The 24,661-nt window shown below is 37.4% G+C and overlaps 1 pseudogene; it reads right to left on the bottom strand.

The window, feature by feature from the left end:
- Nucleotides 1–594: 594 nt before the first annotated feature.
- LOC113607396 (UDP-N-acetylglucosamine--peptide N-acetylglucosaminyltransferase 110 kDa subunit pseudogene) lies at nucleotides 595–4,034 on the bottom strand (annotated as a pseudogene).
- Between the last annotated feature and the right edge of the window lie 20,627 nt (nucleotides 4,035–24,661).

Genomic DNA, 24,661 nt, shown 5'->3' with positions numbered 1-24,661 from the left:
AATAGGTCAAAACTCTAGGCCAAAAATCCATTATTATTATCATCAGTGACAGTACCACAACTGTGCCCTTCGTAATTAATATTCACTCCTAAGAATCTTCATTTGGCACCAGATGATGTGTTTAAGAGAAACACTCTGGGAGGTTTTGAATCAGACTTGGTTTTTTGTTAGCCAAGTTACAGGAGAATTTTTAAAGTGGGGGAAAGGGAAGAAGGAAACGGACCAGGAAAAGAATTTAAGCCATCATCTATAAACCAACAAAGCACTGATAGTTCCAAACATTATGTCAGACACTAAAATGACTGATATAGCCTCAAGTGGTTTATAAAACCTATAAAAAGACTACACCAGCAAAGTCCCCATATCTGTAGAGTTCAGAAACTAAAACAAGGAATATTTTAGCTTAAAACCTTATCTCAAGAGAATCATATACACTTGACATGAATAAAAATATCTGAAACCAAACATTTTTAAAAGCTCCAATACCCAAAATATAAAGAAAAAATTTAATTCAGAAGACTCAATCAATTCATGATAATCACAAAACGGCTGGGCAATCTCTATCTCCCGTCCACACTAACCATCCGTCCCATGGAAGACCAAGGGAGATCAGACCTTCCAGACTTACCTTCCAGACCTTCCAGACACCTGGCTGCTGCAAAATTCTATGGAGACTCCTTGTGGAACAGCAGTTTCCCATCTCTTGTGTCTCTCCCTATCATGATCATGCAGGAAGCAAGTCTGGCTGTGCTATTTCTTATCATTGTCTGTCACCCATCTGCAACATGGTATTGTACAGATAAGGAAAAAGTAGTTCCCTTTCCCCCAGAAGGTTGAGGCTCAGGTACAGGGGTAACTCTCCTGTGCACACAGTCATTATTTAGGCCGACTCAGTGACTTCAACAGGCTTAATCATGTGATCAGGTTTGTTGCCAGCTGCATAATGCTCCCACATCTGTAGATAGAGCTGCTCTAGTTCCATTGTGTATTGTTTGGTGTTGAATAGAGGGCTAGATGTTCTCTGCTTCCAGACTTTGCCACGAATTTTCTTCAGGTATTCTAGATCAGTTCCTAGTTTCACAGCTATGTCTTCATATTCTTGTCTATTTTTAGCAATAAGCTCAAGACAGCCTAAACAAGTGAGCTGGGAAGCTGCAACTCGGGAAGCAAGAGTCTCTCCTGGCATAGTCACCATGGGTGTCCCTGACCAAAGGACATCCATCCCTGTGGTGTGTCCATTACAGAGTGGAGTGTCCAAGCAGACATCAGCCAGCTGGCCTCTCCGAACATGTTCCTCTTTAGGAGCAACAGGTGAAAAAATGATACGGTTCAGGGGAAGGCCCATATTTTGTGCATACTGTTGGATATTAGGTTCTCCTACTGCTGGAAAACGCAACAGCCACAGTACACTATTGGGAACACGCTTCAGAATATTTGCCCACATCTGCAAAGTAGATGGATCAATTTTATATAACTGATTGAAGTTACAGTACACAATGGCATCTTCCGGTAACCCGTACTGAGAACGTGTGGTTACAGTAATGGTACGGGGAACCTCTTCTCCAGTGGCAGCCTTATTGTTGATCAGAGTAGTTGCCAGCCCATTGCTAATACTGAATCCATTAATTGTTATCTGAATTTGTCCTCTGTTAATCATTTCAATAACTGCTTCTGCAATAGTATTCATTGGAATGACAGGCATATTAAGAGCTGTATTACTGCTGTCTGCGTTGTGCCCTCCATCAGGATACTTCATCTTGACAATTTTCACATCTGGCAGACTATCAAGAAATGCTTTGAGGTCGATGCCATTCAGCACAATCCGATTGTCATAAATGTGCCCATTGGACTTAAAATCGATGACTGCTTTCTTCTTCAGGTGAGGGAACATATTAGCATGATCACCAATAAAGAAAGTATGGGGCATATAAGCCAGTTTCTCAGAATACTGCTCAGCAACTTCAGCAGGTGAAGTTTCCTGATCAGTGATGATATAATCCATGAAAAGCACGCCACTGGTCCCAGGGTAGCCCAGCCACATTGCCTGAATAGGAGCTGGCCTGAGAGCAAAGAGTTCATTTCGAGCACACTTGGTATAACCATTCATATTTACAAGGATGTGTATACCATCTTGATGGATGCGATCAGCTGCTTTCCCATTGCATGGAATCTGAGAAAGATCAATGAAATGATGGGCTTCTGCCATCACCTTCGCTCGGAAGTTTGTGCCATCATCTGGGCTCAGGGCATAACAGAATACCTCAAATTTATCAGGATTGTGCATGCCTGGAATAGACTGCATAAGATGAGAAGTAGGATGATTCCCAAAGTCAGAACTCACGTATCCTACACGCAGTCGACCATCACTGAGCTTCAAGTCTTTTGGATGTTCATACGGTGGTTTATGAAGGACATTTATCTTATCCAAGCAGAGGTTCCCATGCCGCTCAGCAATAGCCTTCCTGAAGCCATGAGAAAGAGGATATAGCATACTATGATGAGGCTGCACAGAAGGCAACCTATTCTTCTCCAGCTGGTCAGCCACAATGCTGACCAACTTCTTCATTCGCTCATCATAGTCTGTCCAATCACAGACGATCTGCAGGCAATGAGCCAAATTACAATAAGCGTCAGGAAAATCAGGTTTAAGCTTCAGAGCAGTGCGATAAGAAGCAATTGCTTCTGGAATATTCCCTGAATCCTTGTGAATGGAAGCCAGACTGCTGTGGGCATCCGCAAATGCAGGGTTAATCTGAATGGCACGAGTATAACACTGCAAGGCTCCCTGAACGTCCTGCATCTCCTTTAGAGTGTTTCCCATATTACAGTAGGCATCAGCAAAGGTAGGACTGATTCGAATAGCCTCCTTATAATGCATCAGAGCTTCCTGCAGTTTTCCCTGCTGCTGCAATACACTTGCTAAATTTGAATGGGCAGCAGCAAACTCTGGGAAGACTTCTAATGCTTTACGATACAAGCAAACTGCCTCTTCAATGTTTCCCTGTTCTCGGTTGATATTGGCTAGGTTATTCAGAGAGTCTGCATGGGTGGGACACAGCCACAGAGCTGTATTATAACAGTCTTCTGCTTCGGCAACACTGCCCTTCTCTTTGAGAGCATTGGCTAGGTTGCAGTAAGCATCAGGGAAATGTGGTTGCAATTCAATAGCTCGCCTGTAGGTGTCTATTGCCAGATCTATCAGGCCTTGCTCATAGTATACACAAGCCAGGTTGCCATGCACCACTGCATGATTTGGACTCAAGCTTATGGCACGAAGGTAAGCTGCCACAGCTCTGTCAAAAATCCGTGCCTCTTTCAAGACATTTCCTAAATTGATATAAGCATCCAGAAAATTGGGGTCAAGGTTGACAGCCTTTTCAAAGTGATGAATTGCAAGCCAAATCTCCCCTTGTGCATTGAAAACACAGCCAAGATTACTCCAAGCTACTGCAAAGTTCGGTTGCGTCTCAATTGCTTTCACATAACATGCTTTGGCTTCTTCCAACCGACCCAGGGCTTTGAGCAGGTCCCCTAGGTCACTGCAAACACTGTACAAATCAGGATTGTACTGAAGGGCAGAGATGTAAGCTTGTACTGCCCCTTCCTTGTCGCCTGCTGCTACCAAAGCGGCTGCCAGGTTAATATAACCATCAATGAAGTCTGGTTTGAGACGCAATGCATGCCGGTAATGCTCAACTGCTTCCTGCAACTGCCCTCTTTCCTTGTACACATTCCCCAAATTCGAATAGGCTTCTGCCAGAAGAGGGTTCTGTTTAATTGCCAGAGTACTAAAGTGGGCAGATCTGTCCAGCCTTCGACACTGGAAATGTATAGATGAAAGTAATAAAAGTACTCCAGTATTGTCTGGCTCTTGTCTCCACAGCTGCATGCAGTGTCTCTCAGCTGCCTCAAAATCTCCTGCCTGATATTCCTGATGTGCCAACTCAGCTAACCCTCGGAAGGAAAGCATACGTCTCGTTGGTTCTGTGCTGTCGGCCACGTTGCCCACAGAAGACGCCATCTGGAGCTTCTGGAGAGAGTGAGAAAAGGGGGTAATTGAGTCCCGCTGCCGCCACTACTGGCAAGAATGTTTCTAGAGGTAGCAAACACAAGCGCAGCAGCCGTACCACTGCTTTGGCAGGCTTAAGCGGCGGCGACAGTTACAGGCACCGAACCTTAGGAACTCTGGTTGGCCATCTACCTCTCACGCTCTTGAAATCTTAATTCTTAACCCTGCCCTCTTCCACCATTTTTCTCCTAATAAGGGAATAAAAATTACCTATACATTTGCCTTAGAAGAAATCAAAAGTCAGTAGTCCAAACACTTTTTAAAATTTTGTTTTCTGTCCAGTTGGAAATGAAATACATGATTGAGTTTTCTTCATTATTCACATAGTCAATGTGGAAAACATTAGGGCCATGAATTTCAATACGGTAAGATCAGAAAATTTTAAATTGGCCTTCCCAAACCACTAATAAGTAACCGATATTGTATATAATGCTAAAATCTTAGAGACTGAGTTTGATATTTTAAAAGTTCTGAAAACATTAGCTAATTTCTCCTCATCATATTTCTCATGCCTCAAACCTGAGTATTACTTTTTTAAAAATAATTTTTATTTATTTATTTATTTTTATTTTGTCTGCGTTGGGTCTTCAATGCTGCGTGCGGGTTTTCTCTAGTTGCGGCGAGCGGGGGCTACTTTTTGTTGTGGTGCACGGGCTTCTCATCACAGTGGCTTCTATTGTTGTTCCACAACTCCTTTTAAGGTCCTACGAAGAACCCTAGAAATTAGTTCATGTAATTATAGGTTTTTGCAAAATTGTCAAAAGTGAGATATTTTAACTTCCATCAGGTAAGACCAGTGTCTCTTTCTTTGCCAATTTTCCTTCTATTATATTCCACTATGTTGGATCATATTGGAATGGCCACAGGCTTTTTGTGAAATCTGGCTAAGGACATGTTTCAAGTGAGGCTATTATGTGATTTTCAGACATCACCATATGTAATTGACTACACACTATCCCATTACAGGAATAACTTCCAGTACTCTTACTGACTACTCTACTGACTTAACTAGCACAAGACACAGAAGCGTAAGGACAAAAACCACCTTACAATATAGCCATGTCTTGCACTTCACAGCTCTTAAAGCATGTGTGTTTGAAGAAGAAAAAAGAACTGAAATGTATAAAACCAGAAGCTATTATACTGTGGAAAATGATTTCAATCAACAGGCATGTGAACGACAAGTCAAAGATTCAGTTCTCGGGATTCCCTGGTGGCACAGTGGTTGAGAGTCTGCCTGCCGATGCAGGGGACACGGGTTCATGCCCCGGTCCGGGAAGATCCCACATGCCGCAGAGCGGCTGGGCCCGTGAGCCATGGCCGCTGAGCCTGCGTGTCCGGAGGCTGTGCTCCGCAACGGGAGAGGCCACAGCAGTGACAGGCCCGCGTACCACAAAAAAAAAAAAGATTCAGTTCTCATCAATGCTTAGTCAAAACGGAAATTTTCTTCTGTCAAGAATATACTCCAGGGGCTTCCCTGATGGAGCAGTGGTTAAGAAGCCGCCTGCCAATGCAGAGAACACGGGTTCGAGCCCTGGTCCAGGAAGATCCCACTTGCAGCGGAGCAACAAAGCCCGTGCGCCACAACTACGGAGCCTGCGAGCCACAACTACTGAAGCCTGCGTGCCTAGAACCCGTGCTCTGCAACAGAAAAGCCACCACAATGAGAAGCCTGCGCACTGCAACAAAGAGTAGCCCCCACTCGCTGCAACTAGAGAAAGGCTGCGCACAGCAACGAAGACCCAACACAGCCAAAAATAAATAAATAAATAAATAAATAAACAAATAAATAAAAGAATATACTCCATCAACAATGTGTGTAATGGAATGGTGTGAATGAGTATTTTATCAGAATTCCTGTAATGCACAAACCTATAGTAGTACTGAAATCAGTAATGCATTTATAATACTAAATATTCATGAGGAAGTAATCCATAGAGGTTTTCTCAAAGTTAACAATGAAAATTAATATGGCATTATCAATAATAAATTGTGAAGCTGAAATAAACTTTTCTAAACTATTAATAACTAAAAGCAAATTCTAATCAACTATGTTAATAGAAATCTATGTCTATAAACTACAAAGTTTATTTCTTAAAATTTTATTTCTAAAATACATCAACTGTCATATGAGGAGGCAGTTAAAGAATATATAGCTAAAAGAGTGGGGGAAAAGTTTTATAGAGACACATCTGGCAGTAAATTTTTAAATGTCATTTTTCTAGATTTTGTGACACCCATAGTATTGATATTTGAATGCATTTAAAATATTGTAATTTGAAGATTTGCTACTTCCAGGTAGAATAAAATATTTTGAAGCAAAACAACATTTCCACTGAGAAAAACAAAAAAAGCCAAATAAAATAGCCAGCATTCAATCAAAAAGTTCTAGACAAACCAAGAGATAGAATCATATGACTAAAATTCTAAGAAAAGAACAGATAATACAAAAATATTTATATAAGATATTGTGTTTCTTTATCAGGAAAATATTAAGAAAAGACTTTAAAATCATCAGAATTAATATTATATTTTATTTATTTGTATACTTTATTTATATATTTATGTAAAGAACTTAAAGATAAAGCCCTAGTTAAGGCAGTGACAATAGCAGTAGCAATGAGAGTGAAAAGAAATGGTTATATTCAAGCATATTTTGTCAGTAAAAGTACAAGATCAAATGTCTGACTGCATACATGGAATGGATAGACAGAGTGGGAAAAATCAAAGTTAACTATAGAGGTTCTAGTGAAGATGGGGTTGCCACCACCCAACCCAAGGGGTTGCGATCATCCCCAAGGTCTAGGAGACTCAAAGGTAAGGTCATGATCAGAGGAAAAGTTAATTGGTGGGAAAATAAAACTCCCAGTCTCTCCATCTCCCTATACCAGTTTTTTTTTAACATGTTTATTGGAGTATAATTGCTTTACAATGGTGTGTTAATTTCTGCTTTATAACAAAGTAAATCAGTTATACATATACATATGTCCCCATATCTCTTCCCTCTTGCATCTCCCTCCCTCCCACCCTCCCTATCCCACCCCTCTAGGTGGTCACAAAGCACCGAGCTGATCTCCCTGTGCTATGCAGCTGCTTCCCACTAGCTATCTATTCCTTATACCAGTTTTGTTTTTCTGCTTATATACGTAGCAGCATTTCATTCAAGGGGAAAGTCATTGATCTGACTGGTCAAATTAAACAACATAGTTCAAGGCACATTTACAGTGGTTAGTTCCTCCACAATTTAGAAAGTCACGTTCACAATTTCCCTCTTCCTACACCGCGGAACACATTGGCCATTCCTCCAAAGTTTCCACTCCATAGAGCGGACCAGAGATGACATTAGCCTAGAACTGAGAGCTTGGCATGAGATGGTGTCAGCCCCACGTAGAGCTCTGGCATAAGTTATAACCCAACCCAGCTCTACAGAGAGCTCTGCATGGAATCCTGGGAGTAAACTCAGCCATAATAATGGGATTCTGTTTTTCATTTGCTTTTCTTCCTTCTTTAACTTTCCCTGGCCACTCTGACAAACAAACTTTCAGGCATTCCTCGGCCACTCACTAATTTTATTCCATTTAATGTCATCCAGATTCCCAAGAAAATTACTAACAATAAGGAGGGAAATTTGGAACATGGTAAGTTTTAGATGCCTGAAATATACAGGTAATTGAATCCAGTTAAGTAGCCAATTATCTGGATCTCAAATAGGCCAGTAGAATAGCAGACTAAGCTCAATTTAATGTACTCTTACTGGAGACACATGTAAATTCTGGGTCAATTTTGAAAAAGTTAAAAGCACATAGCTGAGATTAAAAGAAAGAAAGGAACACCTGCATGTTTCAGAAAGTAACAGGGAAATTAAATCCAGAGAAAGAAGAGCGCACTGATGTCTGTAGGTTCCGTTCCCTAGTATAGGCCTTATGTAAATAGGGGCTGGAGCTAGAAATCTAACATTACCTTGAGGCCAGGAATTTAGACTCAGGATGGAACAATATTGAGAAGTTGGTACAGATATCCTACAGAAATTTCATGAGGAACTGCTTAGTCCATTAAGAGGGCCAAGGGAGGTGGTGAGAAAGATTGATATCTCTTGAAAACCTTCAGGTACAGAAAACATCAACACCTCTGAAAAGTAGGCCTGTCCTTCCCAGAGTTGTGATGGCCAGGTTGTCACTAACCTGTAAAGCCCTGTATGAATCAGAAACTGCAAGGAGAGTAATTCAAAGAAAAACAGATGCAGGATGGGTGTGGCAATAAATCCTAGGACCCTATCAGAAACAAAATTAAAACCACTCTAAAGGGAAATTTTAACAAACCAGAGCAGATAGTATCCTAACCAGAATAGAATAATGATTCTGAGGAAGTTACTTTAGTTATTTAAGTAATATTCAATGCATTTCCATGGCCAGGCCTTTTTGAAGAATTCTAAAACATATACAAACAATTCATTTACATCTTATATATCCCACCATCCAGAGCAAAATTCACTTAAGTACTGTACTGGTGGAAATTAGGCAGCACTATGGAGAAAATAAAAAGGTGTTTACCATAAAAAAATGTGAACATAAGAAAAATAATGTCTAATTTTTAATTATCTTGTGGTTTATTGAAATCTTTTGGAAACCCAAAATAGAGAAAACCTAGGAGGCAATGAAGACTTAAATCTTTAGAGATTTATCAACTCATCTATAAAAGCTTTATTAATCTCTTCTTTTAATACCATTCCTGAGAGGTATAAATGTGTCCAGTGATAGGGTTGAAGAAGCCTGAGAGAATTTCAATTGTTTACTATTCTTGGTCAGCTATTAAGACCTTTCAGGAGCATCTTGATTTTCATGGCATCATCCAACAAAAAGCAGGATATTTTACAGAAAGTCCTGGTCCACTTTTTGGCTTGCTTTTTTGTTTATGTTTTTGTTTTTTTCACATTGGGTGGTACATTAGGCTACCTATTGCATACTCCCTCATTCATGCATGCATTCATTCAAACAATATTTACTGAGTTGAGATATTTAATTAACACTCAATAAATGATGTTTAGATGAATGAATGTGCTTTTTATCAAAGTGTAAGTACTGAGAAAAATTACAGAATGTATGATCCCAGCCCCACAAAAGTGTATAATTGTGTTGAGGATATAACATATGCTGATGAAATAACTAATATATCATATTGGACAGTTTCTAAGTTCAAAAATGACTTTTTATAAATAATCAGAGCCTAAGGAGGACAAAGAAGGGACAGTTCATTATGGGTTGAATCTATCAATAAATGTACATTTCAGATGAGATTTGAGATTGACCTTAAAGAAAGAAGAGGACTTAGATATATGAACAGAGAACAAAAAAGGCATGGTGATAGCATGTGCATAGATAGTGTGGCCAATATTTATGTTCTTCATTAAAGATAGTCAGAGATAACCCAAATGTAACTGTTTCCATGGGTCCATTCTCAGTATCCAAACAAAACGGCAAATCCTATCTTAGTAAAACTAATGAAAAACACAGTCTTTAACAAAGACATTGTGAAGGAAAGGGGGAGAGAAAGGCTTGCATCCCACACCACACAACAAAACTTATTTAATTATTTGTTTCATTTTCTCCCTCTGAAAATTTCCTCTCCCTCTCTCTGTATGTCTCTCTTCTCCTCCATCTGGCCACACTCTACCAACCATCTTTCCAAATCTTTCCAGATCTCTCCATCCTAGTTTCATTATGCCACAATTTAAACATCTCACAGGTCTCCAGGATGCATCCCCATCACTTATTCCACAAAGAAAAAGGACACTTCTCAGGATCACGTTTCTTGGAAGGAAGAGGTCACGAGGAGTGATTATAAATAATATAAGGTGGAGAGCAGTGACTTAAAATACCATTTTTCCTCTTAGAATGTGAATACAGGGAACTTTGGGAAACTAGAAAAGCTAGAAAGGATTCATTGATAATTATTTATTTTCAATGAATAAAATAAAATGTAATAATATGGCTAAACTCTGACAGATTAACTTTTTCAAAAGTTGCTTTCACACACCTTCACTATTGGGATGTTTGATAAATACATCTTTCCTTCTTTACTTTTTTCTTTCTTTGCAGATACTGGCACCAAATTTTCAAACAATAAGAACCTTCCATGTGTATGTGTAACTGATTCACTTTGTTATAAAGCAGAAACTAACACACTATTGTAAAGCAATTGTACCCCAATAAAGATGTTAAAAAAAAAAAGAAAGAAAAAAGAAAAAAAAAAAAGAACCTTCCCATAAGTCCCTTGCCAGGCGAGATTAAGGTATACCAATCCAAACAGATTTTTGAAGAAGATAACTGGTTGAAAACACAGGAAAAGAGCTGGGTTTCTCTTTTTCAACAATCACATAATGAGTAATGTGGGAATTGGTTTAAAAAGTCTCTCTTCATGAGGGGCTAAGGTTAAGATTAGAACTTTTGAGGCCAGAAGAGCAAAATAACTACAACAATCCACATATTTTCAAGAGCCGCCATTTGGATGTGAGGGATTGATTTTTCCCACTATTTTTCAGCAGCCCAACTGGTGTCTTTATTAAATGACATAAGAGAATACAGTGTGGCCAAGAAGGCTTAGATTTCCTTAGCCTCAAGTCAGATATTCTCAATTGACTGTCCACTCAAATTAAAAAGAGAGATTTACAAGAGGAAACTGGATTCAACTGAGTGTACTTTTATTTCAACCCTTTACCTGAATTTTTTGTTTTGTTTTCAATTCTCTGCTGGAGTGCCTACATACATATATATATATATATATATTTTTTTTTTTTTTTTCTGCTTCGCGGGCCTCTCACTGTTGTAGCCTCTGCCATTGCGGAGCACAGGCTCTGGACGCGCAGGCCCAGCGGCCATGGCTCACAGGCCCAGCTGCTCCATGGCATGTGGGATCTTCCCACACCGGGGCACGAACCCGTGTCCCCTGCATCAGCAGGCGGACCCTCAACCACTGCACCACCAGTGAAGCCCTACATTAATATATTTTTAAGAACATTTCCTTAAGTTGAAGTATGCATTCAGTATATTCATTTACTATAATTTAGAAAAGCCAAATGACTTAGGCAAATTCGTTTCTATATTGCCACAGCAGTGTACTGTGAACTAAATGACACCTGGCAGTTCTTTACTCAGATACTAACTCAATTAGAAGGCAGAACAAGGATACCTATCCATTCAGGGAAGGAAAGGTCACTTAGCCTCTGTAGCTGTCTTAGGTCTCTTAACATCACAGTAACAAATTGAAGACTAAAAACCATATGATCATCTCAATAGATGCAGAAAAGGCTTTTGAAAAAAATTCAATATCCATTCATGGTAAAAACTCTCCAGAAAGTGGGCATAGAGGGAACATACCTCAACATAATAAAGGCCATATATGACAAGCCCATAGCTAACATACTCAATGGTGAAAAGCTGAAAGCATTTCCCCTAAGATCAGGAACACAACAAGGATGCCCACTCTCACCACTTTTATTGAACATAGTTTTGGAAGTCCTAGCCACAGCAATCAGACAAGAAAAAATAAATAAATAAAAGTACTTCAAAATGGAAAGGAAAAAGTAAAACTGTCACTGTTTGCAGATGGCATGATACATAGAAAATCCTAAAGACACCATCAAAAAAGTATTAGAGCTCAAAAATGAACTTGGTAAAATTTCAGGATACAAAATTTATATATAGATATCAATTGTATTTCTATACACTAACAGTGAACTATCAGAAAGAGAAATTAAGGAAACAATCCCATTTACAATGGTATAAAAAAGAATAAAATACATAAGAATAAACCTGCCTAAGGAGGTAAAAGACCCGTACCCAGGAAACTATACAACACTGATAAAAGAAATTAAAGATGACACAAATAGCTGGAAAGATATACCATGGTCACGGATTAGAAGAATTAATATTGATAAAATGACCATCATACCCAAGGAAATCTAGGGATTCAATGCAGTCTGTATCAAATTATTAACGGCATTTTCCACAGACCTAGAACAAATAATTTTAAACTTTGTATGGAAACACAAAAGATCCTGAATAGCTAAAACAGTCTTGAGAAAGAAGAACGCAACTGGAGGAATCATGCTCCCTGGCTTCAGACTGTGCTACAAACATACAGTAATCAAAACAGTATGGTACTGGCACAAAAACATCGACCACTGGAACAGAATAGAGAGCCCAGAAAGAAACCCATGCACTTATGGTCAATGAATCTATGACAAAGGAGGCAAGAATATGCAATGGAGAAAAGTCTGGGCTTCCTTAGGGATGGTTTCATCAATTAATTTGTTTTCTTAAATGGACCATACTTTTCCATGTCTTTGTATACCTTGTGGGTTTTTTTGTTGAAAATTTGGCTTTCAAATATTATAATGCGGTGTCTATGGAAATCAGATTCTCCCACTTTCCCAGGGTTATCTGAGCTTTTGATTGTTGAAGGCTGTAGTAGTCTGTTTGTTTAGGGACATTTCCAAACTATTTTTGCAATGACTGTATTCCTTATAGTCCTTATAGGAACTATATTATAGTCCTACATTCCTTATAGGAACAGACACTGAAGTCTCTGTTTCTTTAGCTAATGTTTAGCTTATGTTTTGACAGAGATTTCCTTGAATTTCCTTAAATTCCTGCACCTAAAACAAACAAAAATATACACAAGCACATCCACATGCATACTCAAAACCACACACCTCTCCCCATTGTGCAGATTACTGGATCATTCCAACATTTAGATGACCTGCACTAAGTTCAGAGCTCAGCCCATGGTAAAAGCTTAGAGACTCTTCTGGTGTTTTCGGAACATACATCTTATCTTGAGTATGCATGTGGCTTTCTTAATTTCTCTGGACACGTGTACTTTTTGTATGTTCTAATTTCCCAAAGAATCTCCCCCAACTTTTGCTCCTGCAATCTTAGGTGGTCTATTGTATTTCAGTGCACAGTCTTCTGCCCCAGCCATCTATGCTTTGTTAGTTCACCTTGCACTTTTTTTGAGCAATGACCGCTGCTTTTCCAGACTGTGTTCCAAGTTAGCTAAGACAGAGATAAGCATCTTGTGTCAGGCCTTCACGTAGCTCCCAGACAGGTTAGAACAGATACACATAATAATCTGAGAGTATAGTCTCTTCTGCTCCCTCCTGAAGCAGGATTGAGGGTCCCATACTAGGAATGGTCTGCCGCTATTTTAAGACTATCACTGCATTAAGACTCCACCACTTTAAGACCATCACTACACTAACAGTGGATGGGGCAAGGGCAAGTAAAAGTGCCACAAATCTTTCCTGCCATTTTCAAATTGCCTCTTCCCTGGTTCAGTATGTGTTTGGTTGCTGTAAATCTTTGGCTGATTTCAGGACTAAGAGAAACTCAAAGAACCCCACAACAAGAAACAGTATAATCAAACTCTCAGAAGCCAAGAGACAGAGAAAGAATCTTTTCTCCCAAAGGAGAAAGAAAAAAGAAATTTGTTACAGAGCAGGGATCCTCAAAAAGATTAATAGCTAATTTCCTATCTGAAACCACAGAAGCAAGAGGCCAGACATATTTAAAGTGCTGAAAGAAAAAATTTGTCCACCAAGAATTCTATATTTGGCCAAACTGGTTTCAAAACTTAGGGAGAAATTAACACATTCCCAGATGAACAAAGGCTGAGGGCGCTTGTTTTACAACTTCCTACCACTGCCCTTTGAGAAATGCTAAATTGAACCTTCAGGTTGAAATGAAAGGACACTAGGCAGCAACTCGAAGCTGTATAAAGAAATAGAAATCTCCAGTAAAGATAAATACATGGACAAATACTAAAGCCAGTATTGTGTTATTGGCTTGTAACTCTACTTTTTATTTCTTACATGACTGAAAAAACAAATGCATAAAATAATCATAAATCCATGTTATTGGGCTCACTAAGTATAAAGGTGTAATTTGTGACAACAATAATGTAAAGAGGAGGAATGGAACTGTAGAGGGACAGAGTTTCTCTGTGCTATTGAAGTTGGTTTCAAATTATATTGTTTTAACTTTAGAATGGTAAATGTAATCTTCTTGATAACCACAAAGAAAATATCAATAGACTATATGCAAAAAGAAATGAAAAGGGAATCAAGAGTTCACTACAAGAAAATCAGCTAAGCACAGAAGAATTCAGTAATGGAGTAAATGAGGGGCAAAAAAACTCATAAGACATACAGAAAACAAGCAGGAAACAGACAGAATTAAGTTCTTCCTCATCAGTAATTTTTGAAAAAGTAAGTGGATTAAGCTCTCCAATAAAAAGATAAACATTGGCAGAGTGGAGTTTAAAAACAACCATAATCCAAGTATATGCTGTCAGCAAAAAACACTTGATTTCAAAAGACACAAGTTGATTGAAAGTTAAAGCATAGAATATAATATCCCATGCAAATAGTAACAAAAAAGAAAGAGAGAAAAAGAAAGGAAGGAAGGAAGGAAGGAAGGAAGAAGGAAGGAAAGAAGGAAGATAGATCTGGGATGGCTACATTAATATCACAAAAAATAAACTTTAAATCAAAAACTATCACAAGAGGAAAAGGAGGCCACTATATGTTGATAACAAGTTCAATCTATCAAGAAGATATAACAACTATAAACATATATGTACCAAACAACCCCCAAATATGTGAAGCAAACATTGACAGAATTGAAGGAAGAAATAGATAGTTCTAAGATAATAGTTGGGGCTTCCCTAGTGGCGCAGTGGTTGAGAGTCCGCCTGCCGATGCAGGGGACACAGGTTCGTGCCCCGGTCCAGGAAGATCCCACATGCTGCGGAGCGGCTGGGCCCGTGAGCCATGGCCGCTGAGCCTGCGTGTCTGGAGCCTGTGCTCCACAATGGGAGAGGCCACAACAGTCAGAGGCCCGCGTACCGCAAAAAAACAAAATAGTACATTAAATTAAATAATAGTTGGAGATCAATACTTTGCTTTCAATAATGGATAACACATCTAGACAGAAGATCAGTAGAGAGGAAGGGGGACTGAATAACACATTTAACCAACTAAACCTAACAACCATATATAGATCACTCCACTCAACAACAGCAGAATACACATTTTTCTCAAGCGCACATGGAACATTCTCCAGGATAGACCATATGTTAGACCACAATACAAGTACCAATACATTTTTAAGAAACTGAAATCATACAAAGTATCCTCTTTAGCCACAGTGAAATGAAGGTAGAAATCAATAACAGAACCATTGGTAGCCATTTCCCATCATGCCTGCCACACATGAAGGGAAAAACATAATGTACCATTTAGAAAAGTGGGAAAGAGGACTTACCATTGACACAGAGTGTGTGCTGTTTCCTGTTGTCAGGGATATAAATAAATTAGCATCATTTATTCATTAGTGTGTTAATTTCTTGGTCAGTCACTGGGCAGCCAGTGTTTCTGCCTGATGGGAAGATTTCCTATACTCAGTGTTGAGTGGAGCCAACCTTGAAAGGGACATTTAAAAGGATTATACTGTGATGGGCTTCACAGTACCCTTCCTCCTATGCCAGTATTTAGGTTGGGGTATTTCCATGCAGTGTGTACAATCGTAGGCCCCGGGTCACCAGAATTTAGTTGGATTCGTTTTGTTAATACATTCCCTCAGTACTTTGTCTTTTATTTCACTGTTGCATTTACTTCATTCTTTATTATCACTGCAAAACAACTTTGTTTCCTGTTCAGATGCCAAAAAGTGGATATCAATACCTCCTGAGTTTTACACATCACAGATCAGTTTTAGATATCAGGGACAGAGACAGCAACTATTTCCAATGACTTTGAGACATACTTTGAACATGTGATTAACATGTTGAGTGTTGAAATGTGTGTCGAGCTCATTATACTTGCTCTAAAAGGTTTCAAACTGCAAAGATTTAAAAATCTTTATCTTTGAATAGTTTTCCTGTGCTGTCCCTTTGTGTCAGACTGTTAATGTGCAGTCTGGCACCTTCAAATAATGTGGCTTTGTAACCAACTATTTACATGTTGTTTTATCCACAGAGAATCTTTTTTTAAAAAATAAATTTATTTATTTTTGTCTGTGTTGGGTCTTTGTTGCTGCACACGGGCTTTCTCTAGTTGGGGCAAGCGGGGGCTACTCTTCATTGTGGTGTGCAGGCTCCTCATTGCTATGGCTCCTCTTTCAGAGCACGGGCTCTAGGCGCTGGGGCTTCAGTAGGTGTGGCACGCGGGCTTCAGTAGTTGTGGCTCATGGGCACTAGAGCACAGGATCAGTAATTTTGGCGCACGAGCTTAGTTTCTCTGCAGTATGTGGTATCTTCCTGGACCAGGGCTTGAACCCATGTCCCCTGCACTGGCAGGCAGATTCCCAACTACTGTGCCACCAGGGAAGTCCCCACACAGAGAATCTTAAGGTCAAGACATACACCTCGGTTAACTACATTCCTCCTGTTCAAATTTCCCTCATCTTTACTTCATCTTCTGTCTATGTTTCCTTGGCCCTATTTATATTAAGTGCTTTTGCCATTATATTTGATTGTGTGTATTCCAGTGAGTTACCACAATGCTTTATGAGACATGGTAGGATATAAATGCATTTAAGTAATATATATATATATATATATATAGTTTGCTTGAGTGCAGTGTTTTTTGTTTTCTGTACTGAATTCATTAGCATGGGTCAGTATAAAATTTAGCATAGGTCTATACGTAATTTGTAAACTAATGAAGTCTTAAAAGTGAGGAATTAAGTCTTTTAAATTTAATTATTTATTGTAAAGAGCAGAACAGCATACATAAGCAGGTGCCTAATGAAAACTTGTATTCTAATTTGGAACTCTCATGAACACCTATTTTTTTGTTCTTCTAATGGTATGATTGTAGGCCATATGATTATTTTTATTTTTATTGCTTTAACTTTAGAACAATGAAACATTCGTAAATTTTTAAAAGTATTTTTCTTTTTTTGATGGGGGTGGGATACTGGAGAAATGAAAGGTCAAACACCTATTGAGGAATCCATACTTGTCTATATATTGTGTACTTTTATTTCAATAACTGATTTAAAATTCCTAAAAGGATGCTATAATAAGTTATTATGCCATTTTACAGACTGAATTAAGTGAATTTCAGGGAGGTATGAAACTTGCCTAAGGCTATCCAGCTGCCAAGCGGTAGGAGTGAGAATTAAATCCAGGTATACCTATCGCCAAAGTTTCTGCTCATCCCTTTACATCATCCACTTTTAATAGCCAATGCTTTCCTGCTTACAAATATGACTGATGTTTCCAGATAGTCAACATTGCTTTTTAACCAGATAGAAAAATTACTGTTGATTCTCTAAAGACATATTCCTTTTCCATTAAGTGACTTTAGTTGTTCAAATAATACTTCCAGACAGTAGTAATCATACAGTTGGAGACTAAGAACAGAACTCAGGGATGTGTCTAGCAGTCAGTAAAGACCAACTGGGCTCACTGAATGATATTTACGGTCATTTCCTCTAGACTAACATAATCTTTTTTTTTCTTTTTTTTTTTTTTTGCGGTACGCGGGCCTCTCACTGTCGTGGCCTCTCCCGCTGCGGAGCACAGGCTCCGGACGCGCAGGCTCAGCGGCCATGGCTCACGGGCCCAGCCGCTCCGCGGCATGTGGGATCTTCCCGGACCGGGGCACGAACCCGTGTCCCCTGCATCGGCAGGCGGACTCTCAACCACTGCGCCACCAGGGAAGCCCTAACATAATCTTATTAATAAGACCCTAATAATTCACAGTACTGCCCTTACCTGATCGTTTGTTCTTCTCCCTCTATCACACTCTCTTTCCCCATATTATTATTATTTTTGACAATTTTTGGTGAATTAAATTTAGGGATTAGTATTCAGGACTACTAGTCACAAAAGCAGAGAATACTAGCTCATACCAAAGGAATAAAATAGAGAAAAATTATAAATTATATGAATACACACATGTACCAACTATATGTTGCACTTCTCCAAAATCTATTCGGTATCTGCACATTTATTGTACATTAGCAGTAAGACTAGAAATGAGCGTATCACTCTGTTAACAAGATACAGAAAACAGACCCAAATATGGAAATTACTAGCAATGAGAATGGGGAAGAAAGACTATAACAAGGAATGTACATGAAATTTTTGTTTCCTAGCTATGATGCCAAATATTGAACTTTCAACTTGAGAAAAGGAGGCCATAGAAAGTTGTATTAGTTTCCTAGAGCTGCCATGACAAAGTACCAGAGACTGAGGAGGTTAAACAACAGAAATTTACTCACTCACAGGTCTAGAGGCTAGAAATCTGACATAAGGTGTCAGCAGGATTGATTTCTTCTCAAGTATCTCTTCTTGGTTTGTAGATGCCACGTTTTCCTTTTGTCTTCACATGGTCTTCTCTCTGTGCATGTCTAAGTCCTAATATTTTCTTTTCATAAGGACACCAGTCATATTGGATTAGAGCCCACCCATTTGACCTCATTTGACCTCAATTACCTATTTAAGGGCCTTATCTCCAAATACAGTCATATTATGAGGTATTGGGGGTTAAGACTTCCACATATTAACTTGAGCAGGATACAATTCAGCTGATAATAGAAGATAAGAGTAATTTAAACAAGTAAGTAACTATTGTTTACAGTGAGTTGCTTAAGGATATGAATTTACTCAAGAAAAACAAGAAGAAATTACATAACACTGTACATTATACAAAGATATTAAATTAATCATCATATTAATCATAATTAAATTAAATTAATCATCAATTAATCATAACATCCTGTGAGATGGGCATTAAATTAGACTAAGCAAGATGAAGCAACTTATCCAGAATTGTAGAGTTGGTACTTTCCAGAATTTAAACCAGGTATTTTCCCAGTTCCATTCTACGTTATATATTCATTTCATTATTTAAAATGAATTTTGAGTCTTCATTTTGCTTAGTTTCTGAAGTTATATGGGGATAGAATGGAGTTGGATATTTTCAGTGACATTCACACATGGGGAAGGAAATTGAGTCCAGAAGCTTCAGCAATGTTTCCATGGAGAATGCTAACAACAGAACCAGAAACACCGTTATCCTTTTGGTTCAGTGATCTTTCCTAAAGCACTACAAGAATCAATTTTAAGAAGTCCAATGTTTTCCAAACTTTCACCAATGGGCTCTGTAGGGTCCTCTAACAATATCTAAGAGACTAACTAGTTTCACATTCCAAGCCACTTAAGACAAGGAGTTCTGATTGTTCTCTTTCAGGAAATCATAGCTGGTAATTTAGGATATTTTCTTCAGGGCCCAGTCAAAACCTAATACATAGTAATAATCATTGTTAACGGCATCTTTGACAACGATTAATCAGGTATCAAAGAGGTCTATAAATTCAGAGAAATTATGATCAAAGAGAAACATAGACCACAGATATTTAATTAATGCTCAATTATTTATGAGTTTAACTTTGGTTAACCTAATTTTCCTTCTTCTAGACAATTTCCAATTCATCTCCACAAAAGACCAGAATAATCACCTTCCAATACAAGATTTATTGTGTTCCTTTAATTAAAAGCATACAGTGACTTCTACATTCACTCCACCAAGTTTTGCCAGGAGAGAAAAGGAGACATTATATTTTGTCTTGAATTAGATATGCCACCGTACTTGACTTAGCTCATCATACTGGAAACATTTTGACAGCAGATTCTACAGTCTTGTCTTACATCCTCTACGGAATCAAGCCAAGGGAATCACACACAGTTACAGCTGGAAAAACATTTGTTCTGGGTTAACACTTTTAGCCTTTACCACCAAGACTTTATCACCAAGATCTATCTTTACAGTCTCTAAACAGGAGACCTTCTTGCCTTCCATTTTCATATTGACTAGGAAGGTAAAGGGAAGAACTGAGAAGTACCCAAAGGCAGCCAGCACAGATAAATCATCTGTGGAGATATTGTTTCTTTCAAAAGATATAAACATAAGAGGAAGTCCTAGTGTTTGAAACAATTGTGCATAATAAAATTCCATGAAAACCTAGAAATCCAGATGCAGATCAGTAACATATTGGTTAAATAAGCTGTTATGTTCATGCAATGGACAAGTGTACATACATTAAGAAGAACGAGATACTCTTTTCTATGAGATTTTTTCACTGAACTCATCAGTGCTGCAAAAACAATGTTATATAATACTTTTTCTTTAACATTATATCAGGCATCTTCATCTTGTCCTGCATTTATTGCCAGTGTTACTGAAGTTTATCATTTACCTCTTTCTCTTTTAGACATATAATTTCTTTTTACTTTGGAAGCATTCATCAATCCCTATTTTACTCTTTCTTTTAAATTACAAATGAATATTGAATTTTATAAAATATTTTTTGGGGAATATTTCAAGTGATTGTATAGTTTTGCTCTCCTTGGACCTTGTTATATGGTAAATTATATTTTGTTATTTTATATTATGCTATTTATTATATATTGTATTATGTTTGCTAATTACATTTATTATATAATTACATTATAATTAAGGTAGCATTTTGTTTTAGATAGACAAAACAACCAGTGGAATAGGAAGCATCTTAAAATTAGATGCAAGAGCATAAGGGAATTGAGATTAAAATAAAATTCACGTTTTGGATCAGTAGCAAAAATTATTCAACGAAAGTGGGAAAATATGGCTATCATTACTAAATTCTAGATACAGCAGCTAGTTAAAAGTTAAAAAAATAATGAAACTGTAGAAGTATCAGAAACCTGGGAGACTTGAAATAAATTATTCATGAGGAATACCTTTCTAAGATACAAAGAAAAAAGGATACATTTAATTATATAAGAATTAAATTTTTCCCCATGGCAAAATGCACTACAAAGGTCAGAAAACAAGCAAAAGAAGTTGGGAAATATATTTAGAAATGGATATGCTTTCTTTACAACTTTTGAGAGAAGCACTTGTTTCTTTTTCCTTTAACCTGTTATGTGGGTATTAATCTATAATGTAAGTGCATGGTTCCTTTCCTTTAACGTGTAATGTGAGATTTAATCTATATGGTAAGGGCATGGTTCCTTTCCTTTTATCTGTAATGTGAGTGTCAACACGGGGCACTGTTTCCAAGCATAGACTTTGGATGTTCCTGTACTGGTCCCATCACTGACCATCCACAAAAACTTACAAATGTTGCTTTACTTTCCTGGGGGTTAGAGTCTTAGCTAAGAAATGGAAGGAAAATAGAACTTTCCCCCAGGGGTGATAGAAGGTTTAAAGGAGTAAATATGTAAGTGACTTAGCACAGTGCCTAGTACAAGAGAGATCAATATAAGTACTTATCAATTTTTTAAAGAGACAGATGAAAGAAACAAAGTGTGGTGATTTCAATCTATTGATATATATTCTTTTTTTTTTTTTTTTTTTTTTTTTTTTTTGCGGTATGCGGGCCTCTCACTGTTGTGGCCTCTCCCGTTGCAGAGCACAGGCTCCAGACGCACAGGCTCAGGGGCCATGGCTCACGGGCCCAGCCGCTCCGCAGCACGTGGGATCCTCCCGGACCGGGGCACGAACCCGTGTCCCCTGCATTGGCAGGCGGACTCTCAACCACTGCGCCACCAGGGAAGCCCCTATTGATATATATTCTTGACATTAAACTACCTTTTCATTCATTGGATGACCTAACTTGCTCATGCTTTTTCTTACTCTAGTGAACTTGGGTAGCTAATATCATAGTTTAAAATTTTTCCTTTTATATTTACAAGTAAATTTGACCTGTAAATTTCTTTTTCCTTACAGTCCTAATCTATTTTCAGTATTAGGATTATATAGACTTCATAAGATGAATAAAGGAGCATTCTTCCTTCACTACTCTCTAGAAGTTTTTCTTTGTTAATATTGATGTTATCTGTTTAATAGAAGTTTGATAGAATTCACCTCCCAAATGATCTGGCTGGGTCTGGTATTTTCTTGGTGAAAGACTGTAAACTATTGACTTAATTCCTTTACTGGTGAAAGAACTCCAGCTATAAATTTCCTCTTGTGTCAGTTTTGGTAAACTTTAGGAGCTAGGAAATTGTCCACTTTACAGAAATGTTCAAATTTACTGGCATTTCATATATTCTCTGTTTGTACTCTCTGCTATAACATGGTCCTGATTCTTTCTGTATATTATTTACTTATGTTTTTGTTTTGCTTAATCAAAGTATGTTTTTTAAATCTTTTCAAAGAATATTCTTTTGACTTACTAAATCACCTCAATTTTATACTTTTTTCTGTTTTATTAAGTTCTGCTCATATCTTTATTATCTATTTTTTCTATGTTCTCCAGCGTTTATTGTTTCGCTCTTCTGATGTCAATTAAAACACTTGGTTATTAATTTTAATAAATCTTTTTACTTATAAATAGTTGAACCTTTTTGAAGATTCCAGCTTAGTTGTAAGTATCTAAGGGTCAGCTCCTCCTCATAGTTGCTGGCCTAAGGCTTAGTTCACCCTATAGCAATGTATATATTGACATTTTTTCCCCTCGACTTTCTGTGTTTTGCTACTTCTCACTTATCTTTGCAGAGAAGCCCTTTGAAATAGCCTTAACTTATTTTACAGTCAATAAGTCTTTAAAATAATGTATTTTTTAAGATAAATCTACTTATATAATTAGGCAGAAAATCTGATCTGCCATATTTTTAAAAACAGCATAATTTCACTCTTCTCCATGATTAATCTGCTGTATTACACGACCTTCGAGTTTTTAGCTTTATCAATGCCATGTACTTTAAAAATGTTTTAAAGATCCTACCCAGTCTTTTAAAACATCCTTGCTCCTTGTTTCGGTTCTAGTTTTATGTATATTTTCTGCCTGGCACCTGATTATTCCAATATCTGATGGATGGCCTTGGGAATCTAATTCTGGTATTGATTGTTTTTGCTGATTCTCTCCACTTGTAGCTGATTTCTTCATTATTGTGTAAATTTAGATCATGAGCTCATGTTTAGCTAAACTTTATCTGTGGGAACGCTATAGGCCTGTTTTGAAGGTCTACCTCTCCAGAAAGGGTTTAGTTTTGTGTTTGGAATACCACCGATTTGGGAGCATTTTAAGTTAATTTCTTAGCTTCTGTTTGCAAGACCGCACATAAATTTGCAACCCAAACACTGTGAACACAGATCTGGGGTTTAGAATTCTCAAGATTTCCTACCTGTTTCCTACCCAGAGCAGAGGCCAAGAGAATTTGGTCTTAGTCTCCCTTTGCCAGCAGATATTTTTTCTTCTGGCACACCCTTTCATTAAAGGTGAAGCTAGGGACAGATAGGTTTCTAACTTCCCATCTAGTAGGGATGGAGTCTTACCTCCTGCCTCCCATGTGGTCATGGCCATTTAAAAGCAAGTCTCTATACCAGGTGTGTCATTCAACTACGGCCTGTATTCCAACTCCAGACAGCTGCCTATTTTTTATGGCCTATGAGCTATGAATAATTTTCACATTTTAACTGGTAACATTTTAAATGGTTACCTAGGTACCTAAATAATATCCTCAATTTTGCCTCTTTGGTCTACAAAGCCTAAAATATTTGCCATTTGGCTCCATAAAAACAGGATTTCCAGCTTCTGTTCTAAGCTATCAAGATCTTCAATCCACTCTTAATATAGCTATAACTCTCACACATGTACCACCCTTCTTTCATGGGTCCTGGAAATTTCTACTGCAAACTTCCAAAATCAACCACGCACTTAAAAATAAGTTGTGTACATTTAACCTAGCATACCTAACCCTTTCCTTTTAGGAGACCTTTTCAAGTAATCTTGTCCACCGTATTCTTCAGAGCTTCATTAATAATGGCAAAAAATTAAAACAACTTAACATTCAACAAATGGGAATTGTTCATAACAATTATTAGAAGCACATATGGTAGAAAATTATAAACTGTTATTTAAACAGTGAGACATAACTAGTTTTATTCTTAGAGAACTATGTTTATTTAGGTCCCTTCTGTTAAAATAAGTATATTTCTGTGTATATATGTATATAGTCATGTATTTATATACACATACATTATTTGTATGATATATTTATATAAACATATGAAATACATACCTATACACATACCTTTGATTTATATTTGTATACATACACAGGAATATAATTATATGTATTATATATATACATTGAACTGAAAACTGGTATTATACATATATATCATTTATAAATGTGTGTATATATGTATGTGTAGAAAAGCAGGTTGAGAGATATGTAAGCATGAGTTAGACAGGGTTCAAGATTTTAAAACTAGTTATGTGTAGGTAGTGAGGTTAAGGCCCATTTGATTGAAAATATTGCATATTTTTACATCAATTGTTATGATGAACAGATTCCTATGTAAATAAAATTATAAATAGCTATACATACTCATATGTGTAATATATAATTAAAATATATATAGTTTTATATATGTATTATATGTATATTATATAGTACAATTGTCTTATACTAATACATTATATATTGTGTTATATAGAATATATTAACTATAGTGTATTATATCAGATAATAATAATTACATATTTATATATTATGATATAATTGTTTTATAATCAATATTACAGGATATAT

The sequence above is a fragment of the Aethalodelphis obliquidens genome, unplaced genomic scaffold, assembly GCF_003676395.1.
Source record: "Aethalodelphis obliquidens isolate GAN/ISIS:26980383/991018 unplaced genomic scaffold, ASM367639v1 scaffold48, whole genome shotgun sequence".
Taxonomy (NCBI): Eukaryota; Metazoa; Chordata; class Mammalia; order Artiodactyla; family Delphinidae; genus Aethalodelphis; species Aethalodelphis obliquidens.
This window is presented reverse-complemented; position numbering and strand designations above follow the sequence as displayed.